Source organism: Bubalus bubalis, chromosome 9 (genome assembly GCF_019923935.1).
Source record: "Bubalus bubalis isolate 160015118507 breed Murrah chromosome 9, NDDB_SH_1, whole genome shotgun sequence".
In the NCBI taxonomy this organism is placed as follows: domain Eukaryota; kingdom Metazoa; phylum Chordata; class Mammalia; order Artiodactyla; family Bovidae; genus Bubalus; species Bubalus bubalis.
The window spans coordinates 24051028-24076854 of record NC_059165.1 but is presented as its reverse complement, the minus strand read 5'-3'; positions in this window follow the sequence as shown (position 1 = coordinate 24076854).

Sequence of the window (25827 nt, the reverse complement as noted above, 5' to 3'; positions counted from 1 at the left end):
TAAATTATATATATGTCTCACAGTAACCACAAACAAAAAAACTAGAATAGATACACATAAAAATACTGCCTAGGGACAAATAAAAATGTAAACACAGTGATCCAAACTCTGTGAGATGCTCCAAAAGCAGTTCTAAGAGGGAAGTTTATAGCAATACAAGTCTTCCTCAGGATGCAAAAGAAAATTCTCTAACAATCTCACTTATACCTAAAGAAACTATAAATAGAAAAACAAGAAAAATGCTAAGTTAGAAAAAGGAAAGAAAGCATAAATACAGAGCAGAAAAAAATGAGATAGAGGCCAAAAACCAGAAAATTTCAATGAAACTAAGAGCTAGTTCTTTGAAAAGATAAACAAAACTGATAACCCTTTAGCCAGACTCATCAAGAAAAAAGAGGGCCCATATCAATGAAATCAGAAGTGAAAAAGGAGAGGTTACAACTGACATCACAGAAATACAAAGGATCATAAAAGATTACTACACACAATTATATGACAAAAAAGTGGACAACCTAGAAAAAAATGGACAAATTCCTAGAGATATACAATCTCCCAAGACTGAACTAAGAAGAAATGGAAAATATGAATAGACCAGTTACCCATAATGAAATCGAATCAGTAATTACAAAACCTCCCAACAAACAAAAGTCCAGGACCAAATGCCTTTACGGGTAAATTCTGCCAAACATTTAGAGAAGAGAAATCATGAATCCTTAAACTATTCCCAAAAAAAATTGCAGAGGAAGGAGCACTTAATCATTGATGAACATGAGAACATCTTCAACAAAATACTAGCAAACAGAATTCAGTAATATTTTAAGGGAACCATAGACCGTAATCAAGTGGCGTTTATCCTAGGAACACAAGGATGCTTCGTTCGGTAGCTGCAAATCAATCAGTGTGACCTACCACATTAGCAAATTAAAGAACGAAAATACTAAAGAGTCACAATAGATGCAGAAAAAAATACATCTGAGGGGTTAACATCCAAAATATACAAAGAACTCATAAAATTCAACAGCAAAAATATCAAATAACTCGATTTAAAAATAAACAGAAGATCCAAATAGACTATGCAATCTAAGTATTATCAGGCCTTATCTTTATATAACCTTTTGTTTTTTATATATTCTTACATCTCCATAATATTGCCAGTAACATGATGGGTACTCGGTAAATATACATTGAATGAATGATGGTGTTTGGTTTGTGTTGCATATATAAGAACTCAACTGATATTTTCATAAGCAAAGAAATTCTTTTTCTAAATTTAAATTTTATGTATTTATTTATATTGAAAAATAGTTGATTGATAATATGTTAGTTTCAGGTGTACAAAAAAAGTGATTCCGTTATTCATATACATTTTTATATATCTATGTTCTTTTTTCTATTCTTTTCCATTATACCTTATTACAAAATACTGAATATAGTTCCCTGTGATAAACAGTAAATCCTTGTTGTTTATCTATTTTATGTACAGTAGTGTATATCTGTTAATCCCATACTCCCAGTTTATCCCTTCCCACCCATTTCCCCTTTGGTAGCTACAAGGTTGCTTTCTAAGTCTGTGAGTCCATTTCTGTTTGTAAATAATTTCATTTTTATTGCTTTTTATATTTGACATATCAGTTAATATCATGTAATATTTGTCTTTCTCTGACTTCACTTAGTATTATAATCTCTAGATCCATCTATGTGGCTGCAAATTTCTCTCTTGGAAGTTTTCTTTAACAGGATCAAAGTTAATTCCTTAATGTATTCTATTTCTCTGTGGCCATGAAGATGGAAGAAAGAAAAGCCAAATATTTCCCCCAAATATTTCTCAGTAGGTTTTTTTTTTTTCCATTCATCATTCAATCTTAGAGCTTTTATCTTAGCTCATTTTTTTTCCTATAAAGACAAACTGTCAAGTATATGAGTGTTTGAGGACACTGTCACTCACCCGGATTGCTTTATGGCAAATTAAAAGCAAACATAACAACTTCCATATTTCATTTCCCAAAGTAACAGTTCAGAGTTCCATGTTTTCTATGGTGTTTACAGTGAATATATATACATATTTTTGTTTTAAAACAATAAGTCTGGAAAAGATGTTTTCTTAAGATCATTATGCTTACTATAATTTTAATATTTTAACTAAAAGTTACACTAAAAATTGAATAGCAATTTGCTTTTAAGTGTTAGGGTTTCTGCTAATATGCAAACAGATTTTCCACATCAAGGTTAACTTTAGGTCACATATGTTTGAAAAGCAAACATTACAGTTTCAGCTCTTTATGATTCAGTTCAGCATTACTAGCAAGAAACCCAACCCACCACTGAGTATTAGCTTACTGCCTCAGCACTCACAGTCCAGTGAGGCTTTGCTAAAATGTTCTGCATCTCTACTTTTTTTTTAACCTCTCAGCCACTCTTGCTTTTCTTTACTTTGGGAAATTATTTTAGAAGATTCAGTACGATATGTTCTCTAAGCTTCTTGAAACACATGAATGTAAAAAAAAAAGAAAACCATTGTACTTTATTTTAAAAATCTGACATTTCTGTTTTACATTTATCATGATTAATAATGGTAGTTCACTTTTCAAAATTAAAAAAAAAAAAACCTTACCAAATTCATAAAGACAGCAAGGAAACTGTTTATTCATTCCAAAATGTTTTGATAAATTTACTAAAGGATTACAATGTGCTGAGTGCTTTGGGGAGTACAGATGGGAATTTAATGTTGTTTTCCATATTGTGTCTTTATTACTTTATTATATAAATAAAAGATATATAAATAGTTAACTTTAGTGTAAAGTTAAAAGTAATCTGATTTCTTCTGCATCTTTCCAGATGCAGTTGAATGTAAATGAAGAAAATCACAGAATCAAATGGAGAGGTTTCTGTTTCAAATCTCAATAGGGCATAGAATGTTGCCCCTTGAAATTATCTGCTTCTGTGATAAGCTCACTTTCCCAATTTCAGAGACAATTCTTATGTAAATTCTCTCTCCTCCAGTCTTGAGGTCTACTTTCTGCACTTCTCACACTGAAACTAGCACTTCATTGACAAGGAAGCTATTGGATTCTAGATATCTCACATTCCTTCTGCCAAGTCTATGCTGTAAAAGCATATGCATCTTTTCTTCATAGTAAAATGGAAGACTGTCTTTAATGGCACCCCACTCCAGTACTCTTGCCTGGAAAATCCATGGATGGAGGAGCCTGGTGAGCTGTAGTCCATGGGGTCCCTAGGAGTCGGACATGACTGAGCGACTTCACTTTCACTTTTTACTTTCATGCATTGGAGAAGGAAATGGCAAGCCACTCCAGTATTCTTGCCTGGAGAATCCCAGGGACAGGGAAGCCTGGTGGGCTGCCGTCTATGGGGTCGCACAGAGTCGGACACGACTGAAGCGACTTAGCAGCAGCAGCAAGGCTTACTTACCTCCTTACTTATCTTCTGGGTAAATTCTTAGAGTCTTTTTGAATGCCATGCTGCCTTGACTCCTCCTTTCCCTTTGCATCATTGATCTTCCCCTTGACTGAATCATTTCTATTAACATATGTTGCTCATCCATATTATAAAAGAGAAATCTCCCTCAGTACAACAGTGTCCACCAACATCTTCCAATTTTTCAGATTTTCTGTATAGTTAAACTTAATTTTTTCTTCATTTTCTGATCTTCAATTCATATTTCTGTTTGAATCTTGCTTCCACTCCCAACATTCCCTGTTCAATACCAGATGATTTCTATGTTGCCAAAATTAGTGAATATTTTTCCATGTTTTCTTAGCCTCTCAGCACATTAGGCAGTAGTTAGCAATCACTCCTTCCTCTGCAAAACCAAACTTCTTTCTTCTTACTTTTCAGGACTTTTCAGAGTCCTCTCTACATATCTCCCTATGTGATTGTCTCTGTTCTCATGGATTTTTAAATTATTTACATATGATCGATTCCTTTATTTATAATTCAAGCTTTGACTCTCTCCTCTGAGATCCCAGCTCATACCCAGTTGCCTTTCTGTTCCATTGATCTGAATCTCTAATAGACATTTCAAACTTAATAGGGCCTTAAATGAGTTCTTGATTTTTAGCATAAAATATTGTCTTTCCTAGCCTTTCTCTTTTGGCTCAAGCCAAAAATTAAGAAAGAAAGAGAGAAAGAATTTTGTTTGATTCCTCCTATTTATTCATGTCTACCTCCAATTCATGAGTAAGGCCAATTGATTCTACTTATTTTGGAATCAATTGGCCTTACTCATGAATCACAATGGGCCTGGGCTTCCCTGATAGCTCAACTGGTAAATAATCTGCCTGCAATGCAGGAGAGCCTGGTTCGATTCCTGGGTTAGGAAGATCCCCTGGAGAAGGGGGAGGGTACCCACTCTGGTATTCTGACCTAGAGAATTTCAGGGACTGTATAATCCATGGGGTTACAAAGAGTCGACACAACTGAGCAACTTTCACTTTCTTTCCAAACTACGTACGTACAATATGCCTATTTCTCTCCTTTTCCATTATTTTACTCTGAGCCAAGTTATTATCTCTTTCTTAGACCATTGATAGAGCCTCACAACTGTTCTACCTCTGCTCTAAAACTCCCCTGCAGAACAGGAAGAATAATGTTCTTCTGAACTTACTTACATAGTTCCTCTTCCCCAACACAGAACAGTGACAAAAAAGAAGAGACATTAGAAGAGGATTTCAAAGATCCTTAAAATTTTTGTTCTGGAAAGTTAGGAAAAATATTTTCCTAAACAGCAGTCTAGCACTAACAAAGACATAGAAGTGAATAAGCTTAAGGTAACTACAGATGAGTGAGTGGTTCTATTTGGTTTATCAGAGAGTACATTGGAATAAGTAGTAGAGATAATAAGGTCTAGGGCTTCCCAGATGGTGCTAGTGGTAAAGAATCCACCTGCCAATGCAGGAGATGTAACAGACATGGGTTCAGTCCCTGGGTTGGGAAGATCCCTTAGAGGAAGGCATGGCAACCCACTCCAATATTTTTGCCTGGAGAATTCCATGGACGGAAGAGCCTGGTGGGCTATGGTCCATAGGGTCACAAAGAGTCAGATATAACTGAAGCAACTTAGCATATGTGCACAATAAGGTCAAGGTTGGAGCCAAATGGAGATCCCTCTGATTTTCTAGGTATTTGAAATTTGACTGGTAATTTCATTTTATGCTCAATATTGAAAAATAAATGAAGCCAGTTTCCCCTGATTGACAGGCAAACAAACATAACAATGTATAAAATGTATAGAGAGTAGGTATTTAAAGTGATAAGCCAGACAAATGAACTCATCATGCCTCAAGTGTCTTTATCTCATAAACCATTACACTGGCTTTTGCTTTTGAAATTAGTAGATAGTAAAAATAAAAGTAGACATCTGTTTTTCCCATCTTTTTTTTTTTTTTTTTTTGTATAGGAAGAAGACCTTATTTCTAACTGGCATAATTGAAAAATCCACTATGACTGCTTCCCATGCATTTTTTTCTTTTATGAGATACTTTTCCATTTCATTTTGATATTTGGCAAAACTAATACAATTATGTAAAGTTTAAAAATAAAATAAAATTAAAAAAAAAAGAAATTCTGTGGTAGATGCTATATCCTGCATTTTATCCACTTTCAATAAGTAAATATATAAATAAGCTCTCATCCTTTCAATGATGTAAAACTCAACATCTTGTTTTAGAGCTCAGAATGCCTGGTCAGTTTTCAAAAGTGATTATGTATTATGCTGTGCTCTTGCCCAATCCACAATGTCTAGAAGGACAAAGGAAAGTCTAGAAGTGAGAAAAATACAAATATCTCCCGAATTAGACTCAAAAACTTTATTGTCAGCATTGCTCCCAGGGCTTATACTCAACATATATCACTATGGACTGCCATCACCCCTACTTTCCAGATTTTAAAGATTTTGGAAAAGGGAAAGTCATTTAACCTTAAGCTAAATATTGGGACTAATTAATTAAGGCAGACATTCTGAATTGAACACCAGGGCATCTGTGATTGTTGTGTAATGATGTGTGATGTAAATCTATTGTAAATGAATAACTGAGTTAGGCATCAAGTCAATTCACAGCTTTCAGTGTTTAGTGCTTTGGGCAGTAAAGCAATTAACACCTTAGAGGTCTGTGGCCAAGAGGTGCCCTTTGGGAGACAGGCAATCAATTGGCCTGTGCATCTGCTCAGCAATTCTAAGATTCCAATTAAACATTTCAAAGAAAGTCAATTTAATTTCAAACAACTGTATTGGCAAGACTAGGTGTACAGAAGCTGCCAAAGTCAATATATTATATGCCATGGGCTGTTTTCACAATTGGAAGAATAGATATAAAAACACTGTTCTCTATAACCTCAAGTTCGATGGAAATATGTACCCTTTCTTGCACAAAATACATTCTTTGAAGTTTAATAGGTTCCAAGTTCTTTTCCAAGATGTGATTTTATTTACATCCTTCTATCTAAGCTTCATACTTCCATTTTAAAGATAGATATATATCATAAATATTTTAACTAGATATAGTTGGAATTTCAGTTTTATGAGTCCATGTTTCTACAGAAATAATGGAGGAAAAAAATGGATAGCAGGTATATCAAGTAAATTATTTTTTAAAAGAATAAAAAGTAATGAATATCTAGGATTTCCCTTATGCTTAAAGCCCATTACCACCATTTTTAACCAGGTATTACATACCAAGTATTAATTTTTTAAATTGTACCATCATTTTTATAGTTAGAGCGTAATGCTTCTTTGTAAAAATATATCCAGGATTACTTTTGAGAGCATAACCTCTCAGCAAAGATTAGAAAGAGCCCTTGCTATGATCAACCACTGAAGGATACCAGTAGCAAATACTATCCTGAAGAAATGCCTGAAAATATTTTTATGTATTTATTCCTACTCCTTCTGATTTCACAAATACTATGAATAGGATTAAATATTCAATACAGTATAAAAATGTCAACTAAAATTAAACTTGATTAAAAGACACAGAGATACAGATGTGTCCAGCCACTTGAAAACAATTCAATAAAAAGAAAAAAAAAACTGTTAATTTTCTCTTAACTAAATTTCTACATGATTATATTTCTTATAATCAGAGAATGTTATCAAGTTGGTGCAAAAGTAATTGTGGTTTTGCATTGTTGAACTTTGCCAATTGATAAATCACATTTATTTAAGAATAAATTAAGAATAAATGTGGTTATGTTATACATCATTTTAATGCACGTTTCTCTCTCTCTCTTTTTTTTTTTTGATAATGACATTACTTGCTGTGTATTTTATATTTTAGACTATGGAAATAATGTTGGAAAAAAATCAAATTTGAGCGATTTTCTTATTTGAGTTCAAAATGAGTCATAAAGCAGTGGAGAAAACTCAAAGGATCAACAATGCAGTTGGCCCAGGAACTGCTAATGAATCTACAGGGCCAGTGGTGGTTCAAGAAATTTTGCAAAGGAAACAAGAGCCTTGAAGACGAGGGCCATCAAAAGTTGACAAAGACCAACTGAGAGCATCATCAAAGCTGGTCCTCTTACAACAATATAAGAAGTTGCCAAAGAACTAAATGTCAAACATTCTATGGTTGTTTGGCATTTGAATCAAATGTTCAGTCACTGAGTTCTGTCCAACTCTGTGACCCCATGAACTGAAGCATGCCAGGCTTCTCTGTCCTTTACTATCTTGCAGAATTTGCTCAAACTCATGTCCATTGTTTTGGTAATGCCATCCAACCATCTCATCCTCTGTCGCCTTCTCCTCCTCCTGTCCTCAGTCTTTCCCAGCAGCAGGGGCTCTTCCAATGTATTGGCTCTTTGCATCAGGTGGCAAAACTATTGGAGCTTCAGCTTCATCATCAGCCCTTCCAACGAATATTCAGGGTTGATTTCCTTTAGGATCGACTGGTTTGATCTCTTTGCAGTCCAAGGAACTCTCAAAAGTCTTATCCAGCACCATAATTCAAAAGTATCAGTTCTTCAGCTCTAAGCCTTCTTTATGATCCAACTTTCACATCCATATGTGAATATTGGAAAAAACATAAATTTGACTATACAGACATTTGTTGACAAAGTGATGTCTTTGCTTTTTAATATACTGTTTAGGTTTGTCATAGCTTTTCTTCAGAGGAATAAACATCTTTTAATTTCTTAGCTGCAGTCATAATCCACAGTGATTTTGTAGCCCAAGAAAATAAAATCTGTCACTGTTTCTACTTTTCCCCACCTATTTGCCATGAAGTGGTGAAACCAGATGCCATGATCTTAGTTTTTTGAATGTTGAATTTTAAACCAGCTTTTAAACTCTCCTCTTTCACCTTCATCGAGAGGCTGTTTGGTTTCTCTTCATTTTCTGCCATTAGAGTGGTGTCATCTGCATATCTGAGGTTTTAGATATTTCTCCTGGAAAACTTGATTCAAGCTTGTGAGTCATCCAGTCCAGTATTTCACATGATGTACTCTGCATATAAGTTAAATAAGCAGGGTGACAATATACAGCCTTTTCATACTCCTTTCCCAATTTTCAACTAGTCCATTGTTTCATGCCCAGTTCTAACTTTGCTTCTTGGCATGCATTTAAGTTTCTCAGGAGACAGGTAAGGTGGTGTGGTATTCCCATCTTTTTAAGAATTTTCCAGTTTGTTGTGATCCACACAGTCAAAGGCTTTAGCATAGTCAAAGAAGCAGATGTTTTTCTTGAATTCCCTTCTTTTTATATGATCCAACAAATGTTAGCAATTTGGTCGCTGGTACCTCTGCCTTTTCTAAATCCAGTTTGTACATCTGGAAGTTCTTGGTTCATGTACTGTTGAAGCCTAACTTGAAGGATTTTGAGCATCACTTTGCTAGCATGTGAAATGGGTGCAATTGTGTGGTAGTCTGAACATTTTTGGCATTGCCGTCCTTTGGGACTGGAATCAAAACTGACTTTTTCCAGTCCTATAGTACTTTTGAGTTTTCCAAATTTACTGGCACATTGAGTGCAGCCCTTGAAGAAAATGGAAAGGTGAAGAAGCTCAATAAGTGGGTGCTTCACAAGCTGACTGAAAAATAAAAAAAAAAAGAATTGTTTTGAAGTGTTGTCTTCTCTTATTTTATGCAATAACAATGAACCATTTCTCGAATGGATTGTGACATGGGATTAAAAGTGGATTTTATATGATAACTGGCAATGACCAGCTCAGTAGTTGGACCAAGAAAAATCTCCAAAGCACTTCCCAAAGCCAAGCTTGCACCAAAAAAAGGTCATGATCATTTGGCAGCCTGCTGCATGTCTTATCCACTACTGCTTTCTGAATTCCAGGTAAATCATTACATCTGAGAAGTATTTTCAGCAAATTAATGAGATGCACTAAAAACTGCAATGCCTGCAGCCAGCATTGGCCAACAGAAAGGGCCAAATTCTTCTTCACGACAACACCTGACCCTGCACAACCACTGCTTGAAAAGTTGAACAAACTGGGCTATGAAGTTTTGCCTTATCCGCCATAGTCATCTGACCTATTCCAACTGACTACCACTTATTCAAGCATTGCATCAACTTTTTGTAGGGAAAATGCTTCCACAACCAACAGGAGGTAGAAAATCCTTTCCAAGAGTTTATCAAATCCCAAGACACAGATTTTGATGCTACAGGAATAAACAAACTTATTTCTCATTGGCAAAAAAGTGTTGATTGTAATGGTTCCTGTTTTGATTAGTAAAGACGTGCTTGAACCTAGCTATAATGATTTAAAATTCATGGTCTGAAATCACAATTACATTTGTACCAGCCTACAATGTTCTAGCATTAGTATATCCCTCAAAAGCTTTCCACTCTATATTTTCATGGGGAGAGGGGAGACTAAGAAAACTAGTTTATCCAGAATTATACAACTGAAGTAAATCTGATTATGCTGAAATGTTCTTGAAACTTTATAAGATTGAAAGAGATACCAGTGGAGTAAAAAGTGCCTGGATTCAAGATCTAAACTTTATTCCTCAGCAGGTCATCTCTGTGCTGATCAATTTATCAAATTTCATGAGTCAAGCTTCTTCATATCTAAAAGGCAGGTGTTAATGTTCACATTTGTAGTGTTGTCATGAACGTAACACTCATTCATTTTTTTCATACAGGTATTTTTAGTCAACTATATATGCAAGCATTTTATTAAATGTTGGAATTTGAACTGAGGCATAGTTTTAGTCATTAGGAAGCTCATAGTCCAATTGAGGGAGAGAGATTTAAAAATCTGATGGTCATCTACCATCCACTTTATAATAATTAAACCCCTGATTTTCTGCTAGGGATTTGGTCTTTCAGATCACAAACTATATTTCTAAGCATCCCTTGCAGCTGGGTGTGGACATAGGACTAAATTCTGACTGATAGAATATAAGCAGAAAAGATATGAACAAATTTCTAGTTATCTATTTATAGAGAAAAGATACCCATCCCTTTCCCCATTCCTTATCAAATCTCTTGGAACATAATTTTGGTATGTAGCCATCTTAGACCCTGTGGATGAGGGACAACCTTAGGGATTGTAAAGCAAAAAGGTTTGAGGAGCATAGATTTCATGATAACTTCAAGGAGCAAATCAACAGTTGATGGTTTATCATTCAGCAGGTATCTGGGAGAGAAATACACTTCTGTCTTGTTTAATCTACTGTCCTCTAGAGTCTCTGTTAGATACCACTGTCATTTAGGAGTATAGGTTATATCTAAAAGGCAATGGGAGTCAGGGATGGGTTTTTTAAGAAAATAACTTGGTCATATTTCCATTTTGGAATGTTGACTCTGGTTCAGCCTACAGAACTGATGGTGAGGATCACAAGATGGGAAGGAGAGAGAAGATTTAGGGGATTACTTCATTGATTGGAGGGAGAGGTTACAGTAGAAGTACTGGCTGTGGAAAGGAGCAGAAAAACTCTTAAGATAATAGATCTCTAGATATATAAGTCTAATTATGTCTAGAGGAAAATTAGAGTGACAAGTCAGGGAAGCATGCAGAGTTTTTGTTTATACAGGTGGGTAGTTGTTGTTGCTCAGTCACTCAGTTGTATCCAACTCTTTGGGATTCCATGGACTGCAGCATGCCAGGCTTCCCTGTCCTACATAATCTCCCACAGTTTGCTCAAACTCATGTCCCTTGAGTCAGTGATGCCATCCAACAATTTCATCCTCTGTTATCCCCCTCTCCTCTTGCCTTCAATCTTTCTCAGCATCAGGGTCTTTTCTAATGAGTCAGCTCTTCAAATTAGGTGGCCAAAGTATTGGAGTTTCAGCTTCAGCACCAGTCCTTCCAATGAATATTCAGGACTGATTTCCTTGGGTAGTAGTCATATTTATTCAGTGATATATAGAACACAGAATAAAATGAATTAATTAACATATTTGGTACCTGATAGGTGATCAACAAATGTAGCTATAATCTGTCAATGTACTGCTTCTTGCTATACTTTATGGATTTTATAAACAAAATGTTGTCTCTCTAGATATCTACTCCTAGATATTTAAAATATCCAATGAAGTCATATAAGACCACAACTACAATTCTATCGGTGGTATAACATTGTTGGGATATCATTGCTGCAATATACCATTGTAAAAACCAAAGTCTCATAAGTAAATAAGAACATCTAGAAACTAGAACCTATTTTAGCCCAAATTGTTAATAACTGTGAAGGTCCAGAGATTTTCCTTACTTGTAAATTAACAAGTTAACCTGCCTGAGTTTAATGAAAGCTGGCAGAAAGCATGAGACACCTGAGTAAAGAGCAAAGGGTTTGTAACTCTTGACAATAGCAGTAGTCAGAATAGCACCTTTTCCTTACATTAGTTTTCTGAGTCCCAATTCTGACAGGATTCTGTGAAAAGGGCCAAGTCAGGTGCTCCTGGCACGTGTGTGTGTGTGTGTGTGTGTGTGTGTGTGTGTGTTAGTCACTGAGTTGTGTCCAACTCTGTGATCCCATGGACTGTGGCCCACTAGGCTCCTCCATCCATGGAATTTGCCAGCAAGAACACTGGAGAGGGTAACCATTCCCTTCTCCAAGGGATCTTTCCAACCCAGGGATCAAACCTGGTCTCCTCCATTGCAGGTGGATTCTTTACTGTCTGAGCCATCAGGGAAGTTCACCTGTACATGTCGCAGCTTGTATTATAGGGCAGAAACTTTAAGCCTAGGCAACTTGAACCTTTCATAACAGACTATGGGGAAATATGGGCTTCCCTGGTGGCTCAGCTGGTAAAGAATCTGCCTGCAATTCAGGAGACTCAGGTTCTATCCCTGGGTTGGGAAGATCCCCTGGATATGGGAAAGACTAACCACTCCAGTATTCTGGCCTGGAGAATTACATGGACTATATAGTCCATGGTGTCACAAAGAGTCGGACATGGCTAAGTAACTTTCACTTTCACATAAGGAAATACACATTTTGCTCTAGAGGAAGACATTGGATCTGTGTTCCATGGTCATATATTTTCATTAGAAACATCTTTGAAAAGATAGATAACAATAAAAACAGTGTTTCATTTGTGAGATTTACATAAATACAAGAGATCCATGGAACGCTGTCTCCTGATATTGACCAAATGCTGAAACTTAATTTTGGCTCCTACTTAATAGGATTGCAAAATCTTACATAGTAATATATGTGTCTTTCCTTAAGTACTTTGGCCTAGATAAGACTCTTAAAACACTTACTGTTTATATTGGACAGTTCAGCACCTCATTCATTAAATTTGACTAGCATTTATAAAAATTTTACTTTGGGCAAGACCTCATTCTCAGTACTTATGTGAATACAAAGATGGATAAAATATGGTTCATGCCTTATAGCTACTCATAATCTAACAGAGGACACCAGCATCTAAGGCCTAATATAAAGACAGACTATATATAATGAAAGCAGAGAAAATTATGGGATAATAGGAGAGTAAATTATTGAGCTCAACTTTTAGAAAGAATTTGAGATGGAAAAGGAATGGATAGATCTTAATGGAGTAGATGAATGAGTTGGTGTGAGGCAGTAGAGATTTAAATATGTGTTTAAAGTTGATCACTGTGGCAACAACATAAAAAAAAATGGAGAGAAGACTAGAGACAATGAGATGTCTATAACTATTGTCATAGGGAAAGCCTTAATGACAATTTGAAACAAGTAATAGTATCAGTAGAAGAAAGGGAATTGACTGAAAAGGTAGGAGAAAGAATTGTGCCTCATTATGTTGTTGAGAATGAGAGAAAGATGACAATTAAAAGTAATCCAGGTCAGATCAATAAAATTACCAAATTCTGGTTTGATAGCTACTTGTGTAAGTACATGACCTAACTTGAGGACTCCGTGTCTTTCTTCCTCTCTGGGCCCAGTGTTTGTCTGTGATGCAAGTTAGTCTACTATACTCAGACCTAGAACTTTGACTCAAACTATTAGAAACAGAATTTCTCTTTGATCTAGTCATGGAGATATTATGATATAACCCTTGTGGTACCACAAAGAGATCACAGGAAAGAAATTCATCTGAAAAAAAGGAAGCAAGATGAAGAAGTAGAGAGAGATGATATTATCATTTGAAACCTTCAAACCACCCATGCTGTGAATGAGAAACACTGCTGAATTTTTCAGTCTTGAGAGCTAATTCCACTTGTTTGAGTTGTGTTTCTTCTGTCTGCAACTAAAAACACTTTCCCTGAATCAAAACTGTTTCCCCTGAAATGTATGGAATTTTAGCCTATCCAACAGGGATGCTCTAGAAATCCTTGTTTCCATAAGTACAAAGTTGGACTGTATGATATCTAAATCCCTTCCAATTCCCAGTGTGTGCAGTAGAGTGAACTTTAAAGGAGCATCCAGGAGAGAGGGATGCATTGGCATTAGTACTGCATCTGTAGAACACAGCCTCGTAAACGCCATTGCAATCCCTATACTCTATTTAAATACAGCAAAATCTATTCCATAGAATGTATATAAGTACTTCTCTGTACTCTTTTAGTTATATAACAGAATAAAAGAATAAGGTTGAAGAAAAAAAGGCTAAACTCGTGTTGAAACATCATCAGCATAATGCAGTGAGAAATGCAGTCAGCCCCTTTTATGCACACATCAATCACGGCAGAACCAGAAATGGATATACAGCCTCATTCAGAAGTGTCTCACAGAATCATTTTAGAACACTGAGCCATAAAGCTCTTAGCTTAATGAGTTGGTAACATTTTGCAGATTTGCTTAAAACACGTTGCCTTCCAGACTGTGTTAACAGACTCTAATGCTTCTTGCCAACACACTCATCCTAAACAATTACATTAAGATCCATAAGGCCGTGTTTACAGTTCTGAGGAGTCAATGTATTGTTAATGGGCCATAAACTATCCTCTGACTCAATGGTTTGGCTTTTTGAAATTTGTGTAATAGTCAACGGAAAATTTCCAACATCTACTTGGCATAGAAGTGGAATTAGCTTCAGGGCTATAAAACTGAATGCTGAGAAGCCTCCCCTCCACACATTTCTGATCTGATGTGCTTTTTATATAGAATAAAACAATTTGCACAAAAATTTGAAGGGAGATTATTGCCATTGTTTAGAATAGTTTTTTGTTATTAGAAAAAAGTAAATAATCATGAGGAACCATAAAAAAGTCTTAGATGCACAATATCCTCAATTTTCTCTCAAGTAGTTTTTCAAACCTCTTGTCAAATAGCTGCATCAGTGAATTACAAATTGTCTGTGAACAGACATTCATTGCAGCTTCATGGTTGTCACGCCTGTTATCATCTGTTTCTAGTTGCCAAAAACCCAGTTGTTTCAAACCACTGTTTTTATTTTCCTATAAAACTCTGTGACTGCCTCTCATACCTGTTTTCCATCTTCTTATCTTCCTTGTCTCTTTTTATTCTGTTTCTCTACTATTTTTGCTTTATTCCCTCCTCACTCCAGGCACCCTTCTTGTTTTAGGCTAAGGACTCAGTTCCTTCTTTCCAGATGGTTTCACTTTCTCTTGCTGATAATTTAGATTTGTCTCAATGCATTTTTTTGAATTACCCAAATCATGCTTGGCAAGCCTTTCTCCCTGTTGCATTTTATTCCCATCCTTGTAAACTTCCGATGATTTGATCATTTGACATGTGTATACATTAATCTGCCACTGTGGGCAAAGAATTATTCTGGGTACTGTGAAAACACCAAGATATCTGGATTCCAATATCAAGGAGTTTGTCATCACTAAGAGAAGCTATATCACATAAATATCCTTGACATAAATAAATACTTTTCCCTTCTTAGGTCTCTTAACTGATAAATGGCAAATACAGAGGAAAGTTTTTGTATCTCTCACTTTAGGAACCCATCAAAAATAAACAAGAAGGAAGGGAAAATAGGCTTTGACTTTTTAAATTTTCCTGTTGTAAAAATCATGATGGAGATGATGTGGCACTGAAGGCTGTTAGACTAAGTTCAGTTCAGTTCAGTCGCTCAGTCATGTCAGACTCTTTATGACCCCATGGACTGTAGCATGCCAGGCCTCCCTGTCCATCACCAACTCCCGGAGTTTACTCAAACTCACGTCCATTGAGTCAGTGATGCCATCCAACCATTTCATCCTTTCTCATCCCCTTTTCCTCCCACTGTCAATGTTTCCCAGCATCAGGGTCTTTTCAAATGACTCAGTTCTTCGCATCAGGCAGCCAAAATACTGGAGTTCCAGCTTCAACATCAGTCCTTCCAATGAATATTCAGGACTGATTTCCTTTAGGATGGACTGGTTAGATCTCTTTGCAGTCCAAGGGATTCTCAAGAGTCTTCTCCAACACCACAGTTCAAAAGCATCAATTCTTCGGTGCTCAGCTTTCTTTATAGTCCAACTTTCACATCCATACATGACTATTGGAAAAACCACAGCCTCGACTAGATGGACCTTTGTTGGCAAAGTAATGTCTCTGCTTTTTAATATGCTGTCTAGGTTGGTCATAACTCTTCTTCCAAGGAGCAGGCATCATTCATGGCTGCAATCACCATCTGCAGTGATTTTGGAGCCCAAAAAAATTAAGTCTGTCAATGTTTCCACTGTTTCCCCATCTATTTGCCATGAAGTGATGGGACCAGATGCCATGATCTTCGTTTTCTGAATGTTGAGCTTTAAGCCAACTTTTTCACTCTCCACTTTCACTTTTATCAAGAGGCTTTTGAGTTCCTCTTCACTTTCTGCCATAAGGGTGGTGTCATCTGCATATCTGAGGTTGTTGATATTTCTCTTAGCAATCTTGATTTCAGCTTTCTCAGTTAAACTGAGAAAGCAGCCCAAATACCAGCCTTCCCAGTCCTCGTCTCTGGCATGCTGCTTGACCTGAGATTGGTATTGAAGGCAAGCCACCAGGGAACCCCAGTAATAGTAACAGCTAATATGTAATCTCTGCTTACTACATTTTAGGCATTATTCTAAGTATGCTGCAAGTGTTATCTCATCTGGGCAAAAACTTTTAAAGGCAAGAAAATTGTTATTCCGTATTTAATGGATGATGCCAACTAGGCACAAAGGTTTAAGTTTTCCAAAGTGATGCAGTCTAAAAGCAATGGGTTCAGACTTCAAACCCAGCCCATCTGGTTCTAGAACCCACACTCTCACCCACAAAGTCAAATGACAGGACGTGGAGAATTGCCTACATCCTCCAGCCTCTCCTTTATCTCGCATCACCTCTCCTAAACTGCCACAATGTCACCTTCTCAACAGGCCTACACTGATTAACCCACTTAAAATTGCAGCACTCCTGATCACCAAATTATGTTATTCCTTTCTCTGATCCCTTAGGACCCAGACTAAATCATTTACACTCTGGGCATCCCAGGCCACAGCCTCCTCATTGGAAGCTTCCTCTAGACTGATCCTGAGTGAGCCACAGTGTCTCCAGAAGAGTCCCATGTCTCCATGACACCCGGCTTGTATATTCTTGTGATACTTTTAGAAGATAAGCATATGTTGTCTGAGTCGGTAGGAACCATGTGAACTGACTACTGGTACTTTTTAGATTGTACTATTGAAATCAGTTTAATATTCACATGCAAATGGAAAATTGTAGGTTTTATAAAATAATGGATAACCCACAATAAAAACTCAGGTGTCCTATTTTCATAATCAGGTTTATAGTTGAACTCAATTCTGGGTTGATCTTTATGACTTTCTAACAAAAGCATTTTTACTTGAGTCCTGATGTGGAAACACCATTTGCCTCAAAGCAAGAAAACCTGATCTATTGGATAGCAAAATGCTAGTATTTGTACTGTGTATATAATTGTTATAGTAGAAAGAATGCCATTTTCCTCTTCAGGGGATATTCCCAACCCAATGATTGAACCCAGGTCTCCCACATTGCAGGCAGATTCTTTACCAGCTGAGCCACAAGGGAAGCCCAGGAATACTGGAGTGTGTAGCCTATCCCTTCTCCAGCAGCTCTTCCTGAATCGAATTGGTGTCTCTTGCATTGCAGACAGATTCTTTACCAGCTGAGCCACAAAGGAAGCCCAAGAATTCTGCACTGGGAGTCAAATTCTAGGATTCTATAAATAGCTTTAGTGCCATAGAATTGTGAGGCAATGGATAACTCATTTTCTTTTCTATAAATTTGTGTAAGTCAACTAGAAAATATTTAAACTTCTTACCAATTCTCAATTTTATGATTTTCTGAAATGCTCAAAGAAACTAAAATTCAGTGGTCCTGGTCATTATATGGGATTTGAATACTCATGCAAACTTTGGTGAATTATAAGAAGTTTGACTGTAAATTCTTCTTTGCCTGGGACAGTCCCAGTTTGTAATATTCTTGCATAATTATTAGCTGCACCTCCTTTCTTAGCTTCTTTTTAAAATATTTTTCATGAGCTTTCACCTTGTGTTAATTTACATCTTTAAGATTTGAAAGTATTTTTTTTTACTGTCATTCTTTTTTGCCCTTGTCGTTTTATTGAGATATAACTGACATAGAGCCTTGTACAAAGTATAGAGCATACTGATGTAACATACATATATTGTGAAATGATTACCACAACACCTATCACCTCATATAGTTACAAAGATAAGCTTTTTCTTGTGATGGCAACTTTTAGGATCAGTTCTTTTAGCAGTTTTCATATACACAATATAGCAGTATTAAATATAGTAATTACATTGTACTCACATCCCCAGTACTTATTCATGTTATAACAGGAAGCTTGTACTTTTTGACCACCTTCATCCAGTTCTTCCACCCTTACCCCATACCTCTGGAAATCACAAATATGATCTCTATTTTTGTAAGTTAGGGGTTTTTAAGATTCTACATCTAAGTGAAATCATATAGTATTTGCCTTGCTGTATCTGAATTATTTTACTTAGAATAATGTTCTAAAGATCCATCCTTGTTGTCACAAATGGCGGGATTTCCTTTTCATGGTTGAATAGTCTTCCACAGTGTGTGTGTGTGTGTGTGTGTGTTTTCATATACCTGGGTTGCTTCCATGTCTTAGCTGTTGTAAATAATGATGCAATGAACATAGGGGTGACGATATTTCTTCAAAATAGTGATCTCATCATCTGAGTATATGCTCAGAAGTAGAATTGCTGGATCATATGGTAGTTCTATTTTAAATTTTTTGAGGAACCTCCATAAAGCTATACCAATTAACTTTCCCTCCAACAGTGCACAAGGATTTTCTCTGCTCTGCTTTCCTGTTAGCATTTGCTATCTCTTATCTTTTTGATGATAGCTATTCTGTTAGGCATGTGGTGATATATCATTGTGATTTTGATTTGTGTTTTCCTAATTATTAGTAATGTTGAACACCTTTTCATATATCTCTTCTCTTGGTCATTTGAATATATCTATGAAAATGATATTCATTTCATTGGTATGAATGAAAAGTGTCTACTGGAAAAATGTCTATTGGACATTTTTGGAAATGTCTATTTCCAAAATTGGAAAAATGTCTATTCAGGTCCTTTGCCCATTTTTCAATCAAGTTATTTGGGTTTTTGCTATTAATTATATAAATTATTTATATATTTTTAGTATTAACCTCTTATATGATATATGAACTGCATTATTTTTCTCATTATGTAGGCTGCATTTCATTTTGTTGATTATTCCTTCAAATGAATATTCATTTTTAAATATATTAATATTAATAATATGATTCCTTTTTTGTTTCTATGTTTCAATATTATACTTGTATACTTGTATTTTAATAGAGGTTTTGTTTTTTTATCTCTCTGCTCCTAATGGTATCATACAAGTTCCTATTAATGTTTTTCACTTAATGATACATCAAGGACATTCTATAAAATATACAAATATGTTTCTAATTTATTTGCATGTATGTGTGTTTAGATTCTTATCTAATGAGCTCTTACTGTTCTAGGGTTGATCCCAGGTATCAGATCAATGGGTCAAAGTATATGTGGATCTTTAATTTTAAGGTATATGTTGTTATTTTATTTTCCCAAAAGCCATAAAAACTTGTGTTTTCATAAGCACTGTATGAGAGTTACACTCCTTTTTGAAATTTATTTTCTTTGCTAATTATGGTAATCAGTATCAAACACAAACAATTGAAAAAGCAGCAGGCAGAATCCTCAGATTCAGGTGAGCCTGATGCTTTTCTTGTAATGAAAGTGATCATGGTAAAACCTGCCTATACATTCCCTTTGCTAGACATTTATGAGCTTGAGGGGGCTAAGATGTTCCTTGTCTTCATGTGCTCTCTCTACCATGAACCTTAGGAATATAAACTTTGCATTTCTGTCCTCACTCATATCTGTCTAGGAATATGATTTTAACTCAATAACCAGAAGGATTGGGCAGAAAAGACAGAAAATGAAGGAACACATGAATAAAACCTATAAAAGTGAAGATTTATGTGACTTAGCCCTAAAATAGTATCCAATTTACACAAATCCTCTCCCTCCCAGCAATAAATAAAAAGCAGTCCCATTTTTTATTCATGGCTCTCAGATTATATTAAAGAGAGGATAATTCATGATCAATCCTGACATTCCATACCTCTCTCCTTTGTCTGCTTTTCTGCTCTGGAGAACCCACACTCTTCAGATTTCATCATTCACCAAATTTCCCCCTTATCTTCAGTCTTCTTCAATTCCTGCTCCCTCTGCCTCTATCTCTTTCTCTGTTGTTTATTTTGTAGATTATGTTAACTTCTTTTCCAAGCCTTTCCCCTTCTGCCTATCTGTAATCATTGCATATTATTTAATGTTTTGTATCTTTCAGTCTCTAGTCTATGCAGTTTACTATATTAACTCCTTTAATTCTCAAAATAACCCTGTAGGATTAATTCCTTTATAATCCCTGGTTTATAGGCATCCAGAGGTTAAGTAAATTGTCCAAGTTCCCACAGCTGGTAAGCAACAGAGCCAGACTCTAAACCAGGGAGTCTGGCTCCAGAGCCTGTGTAATTAACCAATGTGTTCTACTGTCCCCATAGTGCAGTCCTTTGCTCCGAAGATGCATCTTGAAGTGCAGGATTCTCTTTGATGATTCAGATAAAGGAGGATATTAATAAATGTCATCCTGTCCCAGTCACATAAATAATTTAAATGGCTATGGGTGAGACTAATTTGGTTTCCAGTGGTGGATGGATATAGATATTTTACATTTCTTTTAGTTTGACTGGCTATGTTCCTAGTCTTAGTATTCAAAATTCATTAAGCTCAATATTCACATTGAAAGAAACTAAAATTTCAAAGGGCAAATTCTGTGGTCCCTAATATTCAAAGAAACTGCAAATTTATGGAGAGATAAAGATTAACCATTTTGGAATAATTAAAGAACTATAGATATGTTCTATAAGCTCTTTCTAACTCTCCAATCACTTCTCAGAAGAATTCACAAGGTTTCTTCTCTTCCAGTTGCATTATAGCCTACAATTTGGTGATCTTATGTATTCTCATATATCAAATATAGTCTCAGTGTAAATTACTGGGAAATTCTATTATCTTTTCACTTATTTTAAAGCTATAAGCAGAAAAATTTTACTTGCCACTTAAGGTCTCCCTAGAACTGGACATGGAACAACAGACTGGTTCCAAATAGGAAAAGGAGTTCGTCAAGGCTGTATATTGTCACCCTGCTTATTTAACTTATATGCAGAGCACATCATGAGAAACACTGGACTGGAAGAAACACAAACTGGAATCAAGATTGCCAGGAGAAATATCAATAACCTCAGATATGCAGATGACACCACCCTTATGGCAGAAAGTGAAGAGGAACTCAAAAGCCTCTTGATAAAAGTGAAAGTGGAGAGTCAAAAAGTTGGCTTAAAGCTCAACATTCAGAAAACGAAGATCATGGCATCTGGTCCCACCACTTCATGGGAAATAGACGGGGAAACAGTGGAAACAGTGTCAGACTTTATTTTTCTGGGCTCCAAAATCACTGCAGATGGTGACTGCAGCCATGAAATTAAAAGACGCTTACTCCTTGGAAGGAAAGTTATGACCAACCTAGATAGCATATTCAAAAGCAGAGACATTACTTTGCCAACAAAGGTCCATCTAGTCAAGGCTATGGTTTTTCCTGTGGTCATGTATGGATGTGAGAGTTGGACTGTGAAGAAGGCTGAGCGCCAAAGAATTGATGCTTGTGAACTGTGGTGTTGGAGAAGACTCTTGAGAGTCCCTTGGACTGCAAGGAGATCCAACCAGTCCATTCTGAAGGAGATTAGCCTTGGGATTTCTTTGGAAGGAATGATGCTAAAGCTGAAACTCCAGTACTTTGGCCACCTCATGCGAAGAGTTGACTCATTGGAAAAGACTCTGAAACATGTAAAATATCATGTATGAAATGAGTTGCCAGTCCAGGTTCGATGCACGATACTGGATGCTTGGGGCTAGTGCACTGGGACGACCCAGAGGGATGGTATGGGGAGGGAGGAAGGAGGAGGTTTCAGGATGGGGAACACATGTATACCTGTGGCGGATTCATTTTGATATTTGGCAAAACTAATACAATTTTGTAAAGTTTAAAAATAAAATAAAATTTTAAAAAAAAAGACTCTGATGCTGGGAGGGATTGGGGGCAGGAGGAGAAGGGGACGACAGAGGATGAGATGGCTGGATGGCATCACTGACTCGATGGACATGAGTCTGAGTGAACTCCAGGAATTGGTGATGGACAGGGAGACCTGGCGTGCTGCGATTCATGGGGTCGCAAAGAATCAGACACGACTGAGTGACTGATCTGATCTGATCTGAGTGTCTATGAGCCTATCTAGAAAACATATCACAAAAGAGCAATACATACATATTGTTTAAGAATATAACTCAAAGGAAAGAGATGAGAATTCTAATTGCTGATCATTAGTTTTGTGTCTTTGCTCATTTTTTTCTCAGGCAAACCAAATTAGAATTTGAGTTTTTCATTGAAATAATAGTTATTTAACTTGAAAGCTGCTATATAGGTAAGAAATGGATGAATATAAGTGCTAGATAGATGTTAAGCATTAGTACACCATAAATTAAATGGAAAAGATACATTAAGAAAACTTTGGACAATCAGCAACCTCAAAAATACTATCACTGTATTATGAAATAAGGATAAGAATTTTCTGAAGTATCATTCCTAAGTCTGTTGAAGGTGTTATGAAACTAAAGAAGAGAATCGTTTGCAGAGTTATATCAAGAAAAGAATGAGAATAGTACAGTAGGAACAAATAAATGAGAATCAAGAACAGACAAGTGATATAAAATAACTTACTGTATGCACCAGCCATCCAAGAGCCACATGCAGGAATTGACAGTTTTTGTGTTCCTTGGGTAATTTGAAGGGAAAGGGTACCTTTGGAAACAATGCAAACAAAATGTCAAACATCCTGAAAATGAATTCTGTGTGGGTTGCTTCTTTGATCATGAATGATCAAGCACAGTCAAGGATGGAACTTAAAACTTACAGAGTTTTATAAGATTCTAGGAAGAGTTTTTACCCCCTTTAATAAATCCTTCAGTTTGAGAAAAGGGAGAGATAATTGGGAATAAGATATAACTCTTCATTTATTAAAAGACTAATTTTTATAATTACATATAATTATCAAAATTATAAAATATTACCTGCTATATAGGTTTCTTATTAGGATTGATTGGTACATCCATATATGCTGCTGCTGCTGCTGCTGCTAAGTCGCTTCAGTCGTGTCCGACTCTGTGCGACCCCAGAGATGGAAGCCCACCAGGCACCCCTGTCCTTGGGATTCTCCAGGCAAGAACACTGGAATGGGTTGCCATTTCCTTCTCCAATGCATGAAAGTGAAAACTTAAAGGGAAGTCGCTCAGTCATGTCCGACTCTTAGCGACATCCATATATAATCATTAATAAATGTTAATTTTTTAAACACTATTATTAAATAATTGCTGATCCTTAGTTTTCCCTTTGAATATATTTCCCACCTCTCTCATATATTATATAACATATTTTAAATTTCTATTTTTATTTTATTTTTGCTTTTGTTATTGTTCGTTTCATTTCTTTTGGTAAGAATTCCCTGAATTTTCTCTAAGTGGGCTAATCCACTTTTGTATCAGGTCCAGGGTTGAAGGATGACTGTCAAATTCCATGCCTCTGGATAGTGCTTGTTTGAAGAAAGACAATGTGATTAAAAACAAAATTAATCAGAACAATGAGAATTTATCTTAAGCTCTTGCTGGAGTGACTGGAAAAGGGGATTTGTTGAATTTGAATCTGGGAGTAAGGAGGACCAAAACTTCTACAATCACCATACTACCATCCAGGGACCATATATTTGTGATGGAAGTCAATACAGAAGAAGCAAAGCCAAAAATAGAGAACTGAGGTGATGTGGGTAACTGAGGCCTCTGAATCAAGCTGCATTATTAAATTGTTCATGCACATTAACTAACAACTTTCTTTTGTTTAGGCCAATTTTGACTATACTCTCATACTTCTGAGAATCTCACTCTCCCTGTCTCTGTCTCAAATTCAGATGAAGAAACTATACCACACCCTCCCCTTCTCTTATCCCTTATAACCTGAGTCCTTCAGTGAGAGGATTTCCAATGTCTAAAACAAACAAAAAAAATACATAAAAATATCTTCTCTGACATTTTCCAACTTAAAAATTCTAGAAATTCTGAAATTTCCACATATTCAATGTATTGAGAGGTCCATATATCAAAATTAAGTAAATACAACACTGGAACAGAAAATACTGGGTTTTTGAAGCTATCCATTGTGCTGTCTTTAGCAGAAAGGAAAAAAAAATCTTCTTTGCTTCAGAAGAAATTTGCAAACAATTATGATTTATATGAGTAAATAAGTTATTGAGTAATTTTTGGAAGTTCATTCTCTATATTGAAAAGGAGAGCAAAAATCAGCAATAGTAAGTTCCAAGATACTTTGGCATTAACTTCTGATGTACCTAGTATAGGGCATGGACATGACCCCCTCTTCACACAGTGGAAAATCCTCATACTGATATCTCTGCCTCAAAAATGAAGGAATGGATAAATGACTCCTCTGAGGGTAAGAAGCCAAAACTAGTTAGTATAGAATAAAGACTCAAATGCTAGTTCTTTTAATCCCACATATTGTGATCTCTAATTGAACACAAACTTTTTCCCACAGTTAGTTAATTTCAGTTCAGTTCAGTTGCTCAGTCATGTCCAACTCTTTGCAACCCTATGGACTGCAGCACACCAGGCTTGCCTGTCCATCACCAACTCCTGGAGCTTGCTCAGACTTATGTCCACCGAGTCAGGGATGCCATCCAACCATCTCATCCTATGTTGTCCCCTTCACCTCCTGCCTTCAATATTTCCCAACATTAGTTTATCTAAATATCTGTAAAATAAAAAATACTATATTTACTATGACTTCCCTTGTGGCTTAGAAGGTAAAGCATCTGCCTGCAATGTGGGAAACCTAGGTTTGATCCCTGGGATGTGAAGATCCCCTGGAGAAGGAAATGGCAACCCATTCCAATACTGTTGCCTAGAAAATCCCATGGATGGAGGAGTCTGGTAGGCTACAGTCCATGAGGTTGCAAAGAGTTGGACACAACTGAATGACTTCACTTTCTTTCTTTTCTATGTTTACTATATTTATTTAAAAATGCATGACTAAGCAGACCTACATATACAGTTTTAAACCCATGTTGTTTGAGGGCTATTGGATACTTGTATATAGCTGTAAAAATTGAGACTATTATTAGGAACCAGTCAAATTCATGTGTTAGTACTGCTGCATTTTCAGTTTGTTTCTCTTGGAATTCTAAGACCAAATGCTAGGAGTGGGTCATAGCTGGGTTTGTTGGGAAAGCAGAACTAATAGGCTTGGACTGAGACAGGTGGAGAATGGGGTGAGTTAAGGACAGAGAAAGAAGAATCTGATGGGTGACAGCTGATGTAGGAAGTGTTTAAAATCTCAAGGGCAAGATTCAAAGCAGGAGAGACATAAAATCTGAAGACTGTGGTTTCTGGTCCAGTGGCACAGACTGCTTCCTGCAGCATCTCTTCAGTACTCTGGATAGCTCCCAAAATACATAAGTACTTGAACTACATCCAGGGTTTTATCCCTGAAGGCTTTCTACCCACAACCCAAGCAGCTGACCAGCTCTTTTTCCTCAAGCAAAATATTCTGATCATGATGTTTTTAGTGTTGCTAAACTCATTTTCTATGATCTGGAGTTAAACCTCCAAGATTTCCAATCTTGGTATCAAATCAAAAAATCATGAGTTTGTGTCCTAGTCCTCTTTTTCTGTAGCATCTACAAGCATTATTCTAGAGCTGTTATTTCACATACCTGAAAAGATAAGGGTGTACAAGAATATTTGTTGGAAGATTGTTAAAATACCA